We start from the raw sequence: 7,499 nt of genomic DNA, 5'->3' as shown, positions 1-7,499 counted from the left end.
CTGTTGCGAATTTCTATTAGGGATTTCAGTTTCTTTCCACTGTTTACTACAATTTTGGAAATATAATAAACTGGTGTCCCCTTCAGTCGGTGTTCCAATCTTGTTGTTTTTCTTGTGAGGATTAATTCAAGTTTTCTGTGAGCCTGATAAATAAAGGTCTTGGAAGTGAAAAAAATGCACATGGTGCCATCAACAAAGCCATTAATTATTTAATTAATCATTTTATGTATGTATATATTAACAAGCAATTTAAAATGGATGAACTGAAAATTCATACTGGATTATAATTTTTTCTGACTTGTTTTCTTGGTGAGAATTGAGGATTTTGAGAGTTCCTCCTCATATACAGTATTTTTTTCTCACTTCTGAAACAGTCACTCCTTAAAACTTAACTTGAATGTGTATGGCACTTCACAAGTACAGCAAAAGGTAAAAAGTACAGATCAGTATCATTCACTGTAGAACACTGATATCTGAAATAGTTTTCAAAATGTGATTAAAAAATAATTGTTTTTGTTTATCTTCAAAGACTAAAAAATATGGCAGATATCTATGAACCTTCAGCATCCATTTCATAAAATCCTCAAATTAATATTTGTAACATGCAGTATTTTTGTGGAGGTGTGAATTAGTGTTGATTGACAAAATTTGTGGAAGCATTTTTCACAGCAATTATGCTGTATTCACTGGTGACCTTTTTCTCTGAATATTTCCCTGGAAATTAGCCCTGCAGCCATTTTTTTCCCATGATGCTTTGCGTTGCCAGTGTGACATCACAGAGCTGTAGCAGCCATGCTCTGAACTTTCATGCATGGGCACTGTAAGGGCAGTGTGAGGCAGCTTGCCTCAAGTCACCATCCTATCAGCACTCCAGCCTTCCACCCTGCATGCATTTAAAAAAAAAAACTTACAGTATTTACATTTGAAGGTGTATGTTAGCTGACAATAATGAGAATATTATGAGTACGGCCACTGGACATATCTCCATGCTGGCCTCCAGTGGTGCAGGGCTAATTATTCATGCAAATTAGCCACATGCCCAGCTACAATCTCAAAACAAGACATACAGGAGCCCTCCCCGTCCCTGTGAAAGAAAACACATGCAACCCTGTGAAATGATAATAATGATGAAAGATTTATTACTGTTCACAGGGCATTTCTATCATCTTCATCCTCCCGTGTGAAAATTTCAAACAGTGGAAGGAGCCTCTGCTTTGTTACACAGCTAATGTGTTGATTGGAACTTGATAAGTGCAATTATTTATATACTTTTTACTTATTGCTAGTCTCTGGCCATTTGTTATGTTTTGTTTGTGTTTATCCATATATTTGCATCTTTTAATAATAAGTTGCATTTATAGAGCGCCTTTCACAAACCCAAGGTCGCTTTACATACAGAGTAAAAAAAACTTACAAGATGTCACAGTAAAAGCACAGTCAATCAGGTGTGCAAGTAGCCATTATTTACTAATGTTCAATTTTGAAATCATTGAAATACAGTGTCTCATCATGTATGGTCATCCCTAATTCGAAACAGTTTAATAAATCAGCTTCATTTTTTTGACTCCATTACTGTTTGTACGGAGTTGTAATGTGCTGCAAGTGTCTGTTTTTTTTACTAGTTGTCTTCCTTTTTTTCTAAGGTTTCCACCCACACCTTATAAATCTGCATGTTAGTTTACTTCATGTCCTTATGTTGGTTTGGTATAAATAAAGTAAATGCTTATTTGAGTATACACTCTGCTGTACTGGTACCATTCAGAGATTGTTCCTGCATTGTATTTAGAGCTGCCAAGATAAGCTTAGCTGGCTGAGATCCTGAATTGAAATAGTCAGGATTCATACAAAAGAATATACAGTTGTGCTTCAAAGTTTGTGAACCCTTTAGAATTTTCTATATTTCTGTATAAATATGACCTAAAACATCATCAGATTTTCACTCGAGTCCTAAATAGAAGATAAAGAGAAACTTGTTAAACAAATGAGACAAAAATATTATAGCCTACTTGGTCATTTATTTATTAAGGAAGATGATCGAATATTACATATTTGTGAGTGGCAAAAGTATGTGAACCTTTGCTTTCAGTATCTGGTGTGACCCCCCCTTTGCAGCAATAACTGCAACTAAACGTTTCCGGTAACCGTTGATCAGTCCTGCACACCAGCTTGGAGGAATTTTAGCCCATTCCTCCGTACAGAACATCTTCAACTCTGGGATGTTGGTGGGTTTCCTCACATTAACTGCTCGCTTCAGGTCCTTCCACAACATTTCGATTGTATTAAGGTCAGGACTTTGACTTGTCCATTCCAAAACATTAACTTTATTCTTCTTTAACCATTCTTTGGTAGAACGACTTGTGTGCTTAGGGTCGTTGTCTTGCTGCAAGGCCCACCTTCTCTTGAGATTCAGTTCATAGACAGATGTCCTGACATTTTCCTTTAGAATTCTCTGATATAATTCAGAATTCACTGTTCCATCAATGAAGGCAAGCCGTCCTGGCCCAGATGCAGCAAAACAGGCCCAAACCATGATACTACCCACCACCATGTTTCACAGATTGGATAAGGTTCTTATGCTGGAATACAGTGTTTTCCTTTCTCTAAACATAACGCTTTTCATTTAAACCGAAAAGTTCTATTTTGGTCTCATCCGTCCACAAAACATTCTTTCAATAGCCTTCTGGTTTGTCCATGTGATCTTTAGCAAACTGCAGACGAGCAGCAATGTTTTTTTGGAGAGCAGTGGCATTCTCTTTGCAACCCTGCCTTTCACACCATTGTTGTTCAGCGTTCTACTGATGGTGGACTCAAGAACATGAACATTAGCCAATGTGAGAGAGGCCTTCAGTTGCTTAGAAGTTACCCTGGGGTCCTTTATGAGCTCAGCGACTATTACACGCCTTGCTCTTGGAGTGATCTTTGTTGGTTGACCACTCCTGGGGAACAATGGTCTTGAATTTCCTCCATTTGTACACAATCTGTCTGACTGTGGTTTGGTGGAGTCCAAACTCTTTAGAGATGGTTTTGTAACCTTTTCCAGCCTGATGAGCATCAACAACTCTTTTTCTGAGGTCCTCAGAAATCTCCTTTGTTCATGCCATGATACACTTCCTCAAACATGTGTTGTGAAGAGCAGACTTTTACAGATCCCTGTTCTTTAAATAACACAGGGTGCCCACTCACACCTGATTGTCATCCCATTGATTGAAAACACCTGACTCTAATTTCACCTTCAATCTAACTGCTAATCCTAGAGGTTCACATACTTTTGCCACTCACAAATACAGTATGTAATATTCGATCATTTTCCTCAATAAATAAATGACCAAGTACAGTGGTGTGAAAAACTATTTGCCCCCTTCCTGATTTCTTATTCTTTTGCATGTTTGTCACACAAAATGTTTCTGATCATCAAACACATTTAACCATTAGTCAAATATAACACAAGTAAACACAAAATGCAGTTTGTAAATGGTGGTTTTTATTATTTAGGAGAAAAAAAAATCCAAACCTACATGGCCCTGTGTGAAAATGTAATTGCCCCCTGAACCTAATAACTGGTTGGGCCACCCTTAGCAGCAATAATTGCAATCAAGCGTTTGCGATAACTTGCAATGAGTCTTTTACAGCGCTCTGGAGGAATTTTGGCCCACTCATCTTTGCAAAATTGTTGTAATTCAGCTTTATTTGAGGGTTTTCTAGCATGAACCGCCTTTTTAAGGTCATGCCATAGCATCTCAATTGGATTCAGGTCAGGACTTTGACTAGGCCACTCCAAAGTCTTCATTTTGTTTTTCTTCAGCCATTCAGAGGTGGATTTGCTGGTGTGTTTTGGGTCATTGTCCTGTTGCAGCACCAAGATCGCTTCAGCTTGAGTTGACGAACAGATGGCCGGACATTCTCCTTCAGGATTTTTTGGTAGACAGTAGAATTCATGGTTCCATCTATCACAGCAAGCCTTCCAGGTCCTGAAGCAACAAAACAACCCCAGACCATCACACTACCACCACTATATTTTACTGTTGGTATGATGTTCTTTTTCTGAAATGCTGTGTTCCTTTTACGCCAGATGTAACGGGACATTTGCCTTCCAAAAAGTTCAACTTTTGTCTCATCAGTCCACAAGGTATTTTCCCAAAAGTCTTGGCAATCATTGAGATGTTTCTTAGCAAAATTGAGACGAGCCCTAATGTTCTTTTTGCTTAACAGTGGTTTGCGTCTTGGAAATCCGCCATGCAGGCCGTTTTTGCCCAGTCTCTTTTCTTATGGTGGAGTCGTGAACACTGACCTTAATTGAGGCAAGTGAGGCCTGCAGTTCTTTAGACGTTGTCCTGGGGTCTTTTGTGACTCTCGGATGAGTCGTCTCTGCGCTCTTGGGGTAATTTTGGTCGGCCGGCCACTCCTGGGAAGGTTCACCACTGTTCCATGTTTTTGCCATTTGTGGATAATGGCTCTCACTGTGGTTCGCTGGAGTCCCAAAGCTTTAGAAATGGCTTTATAACCTTTACCAGACTGATAGATCTCAATTACTTCTGTTCTCATTTGTTCCTGAATTTCTTTGGATCTTGGCATGATGTCTAGCTGTTGAGGTGCTTTTGGTCTACTTCTCTGTGTCAGGCAGCTCCTATTTAAGTGATTTCTTGATTGAAACAGGTGTGGCAGTAATCAGGCCTGGGGGTGGCTACGGAAATTGAACTCTGGTGTGATACACCACAGTTAGGTTATTTTTTAACAAGGGGGCAATTACTTTTTCACACAAGGGCCATGTAGGTTTGGATTTTTTTTCTCCCTAAATAATAAAAACCATCATTTAAAAACTGCATTTTGTGTTTACTTGTGTTATATTTGACTAATGGTTTAAATGTGTTTGATGATCAGAAACATTTTGTGTGACAAACATGCAAAAGAATAAGAAATCAGGAAGGGGGCAAATAGTTTTTCACACCACTGTATAATATTTTTGTCTCATTTGTTTAACTGGTTTCTCTGTATCTACTTTTAGGACTTGAGTGAAAATCTGATGATGTTTTAGGCTGTATTTATGTAGAAATACAGAAAATTCTAAAGGGTTCACGAACTATCAAGCACAACTGTACAGTATTTTGTCTATTACATATATTTAGTGTAATTATGTACAGTATGTTTCTTGGTACTTTTTTTTTTCGATATCCCCTGCTATTTCCATCTTACATCAAGAACATTTCATATATGTTATTGAAGGCATTATTTCAGCTTTGTGTAGTAAGCCTTTGGGAGACAAAAGGCCTTTTGTGATTATGGTATTAAACACAAGCCCTGCTGCATACCATCCAATTAGAGAACTCCATAGTGAGTGGTGCTATTTTACATTCCGGTGGTCTGGAAATTTTCCAGAGGTAACATTTTTATCAATTTGTAAGTAATTTATAGTATAGCACCCACACAGAAGCTTAGTAATTGTCTCCACCTGGGAGATTAGCGGCAAGAACAGAACTAACTTTGACATTACTGTGTCATCAGTCCAGATGTTCAGCATGGACTGCCAGCAAGGAGGTGATAGGTTTACAGTGAAGACAAACTCAGAAGACTTGCACAAATTTACAAATACAAACTGTCACAGAAAAGTATATCCCAACATCTCTGCCTAACCTAGATAGATAGATAGATACTTTATTAATCCCAAGGGGAGATTCACATACTCCAGCAGCAGCAGCATACTGATAAAAAAACAATAAATTAAAGAGTAATAAAAATGCAGGTATAACAGACAATAACTTTGTGTAATGTCAATGTTTACCCCATTGAAGAGTCGCATAGTGTGGGGGAGGAACAATCTCCTCAGTCTGTCAGTGGACCAGGACAATGACAGCAGTCTGTCGCTAAAGCTTCTCCTCTGTCTGAAGATGACACTGTATAGTGGATGCAGTGAATTCTCCATGATTGACAGGAGCCTGCTCACCACCCATCGCTTTGCCACAGATGTCAGACTGTCCAGCTCCGTGCCTATAATAGAGCCTGCCTTCCTCACCAGTTTGTCCAGGCATGAGGCGTCTCTCTTCTTTATGCTGCCTTCCCAGCACACCACCGCGTAGAAGAGAGTGCTCGCCACAACCGTCTGATAGAACATCTGCAGCATCTTATTGCAGATGTTGAAGGATGCCAGTCTTCTAAGGAAGTATAGTCGGCTCTGTCCTTTCTTACACAGAGCATCAGTATTGACAGTCCAGTCCAATTTATCATCCAGCTGCACTCCCAGGTGTTTATAGGTCTGCACCCTCTGCACACAGTCACCTCTGATAATCACGGGGTCCATTAGGGGCCTGGGCCTCCTAAAAAAAATCCACCACCAGCTCCTTGGTTTTGCTGGTGTTCAGGTGTAGGTGGTTTGAGTCGCACCATTTAACAAAGTCCTTGATTAGGTTCCTATACTCCTCTTCCTGCCTACTCCTGATGCAGCCCACGATAGCAGTGTCATCAGCAAACTTTTGCATGTGGCAGGACTCCGAGTTGCATTGGAAGTCCGATGTATATAGGCTGAACAGGACTGGAGAAAGTACAGTCCCCTGAGGCACTCCTGTGTTGCTGACCACAATGTCAGACCTGCAGTTCCCGAGACGCACATGTTGAGGTCTGTCTGTAAGATAGTTCACAATCCATGCCACCATGTATGAATCTACTCCCATCTCTGTCAGCTTGTCCCTAAGGAGCAGAGTTGGATGGTGTTGAAGGCACTAGAGAAGTCCAGAAACATAATTCTTACAGCACCACTGCCTCTGTCTAAGTGGGAGTAGGACTCTGCTGCCACGATACGACCCTCTTACTTTGTCAGGTAAATAGGGAACCACACCGGCATGGGCCTTTGTTCTCAGCACTTGACGTTGACTACTTGAATAGACGAGTCTCTGCGTGTAATAAATGTCCAAGTAGTAAAAAGTAGTAAAAAGTGTCCAGGGAACGAGTCCAAGTAAAAGAAAGTGGTAGGAGTGATCAATGAAATGGAGAAAAAGGTAGAAAGATAAAGTCGTACACGGAGCTGCTGGAAAGGCTGCCACTCGCGGCCACGCCTGAGTCATGATGAAGCTAGTAAATAATGGGTCATATCAGCCATCTTTGAACCCATCAGTCCCTCCACATCTTTACCAACATCGTATGATGAATACCTGGTAAAGGTGTGGTTCATGTTGGTATGAAGACTACAAAAAGCAGTTTATCCCATTGAATTAAATATTATTACTTTTAGCAGGGACTGGAGACTTGTGGCAACAGAATGCACAGGGTTGCCACCTTACTGTTTTTGATGGCCTCAATGCTCTATGGGGTGCGTAGCATGTGGAGGTTACTTGGTCTATTTGTGTTCAAGTTGCTCTACACCTGGAAGTGAAGCCTGCTGCCAGGTTCAAACCTACACAAACAGCCTAAAAAAGTGAATCAACCTGCTGTGATGCTTGTTGTGCTTGCTGGAATGCAGGGCTGATGCCTAAATAAAAGACTAGCAGGAGCAAAACTACAGCAGCCACAAA

This window comes from Erpetoichthys calabaricus, chromosome 1 (genome assembly GCF_900747795.2).
Source record: "Erpetoichthys calabaricus chromosome 1, fErpCal1.3, whole genome shotgun sequence".
Taxonomy (NCBI): domain Eukaryota; kingdom Metazoa; phylum Chordata; class Cladistia; order Polypteriformes; family Polypteridae; genus Erpetoichthys; species Erpetoichthys calabaricus.
This window is presented reverse-complemented; position numbering follows the sequence as displayed.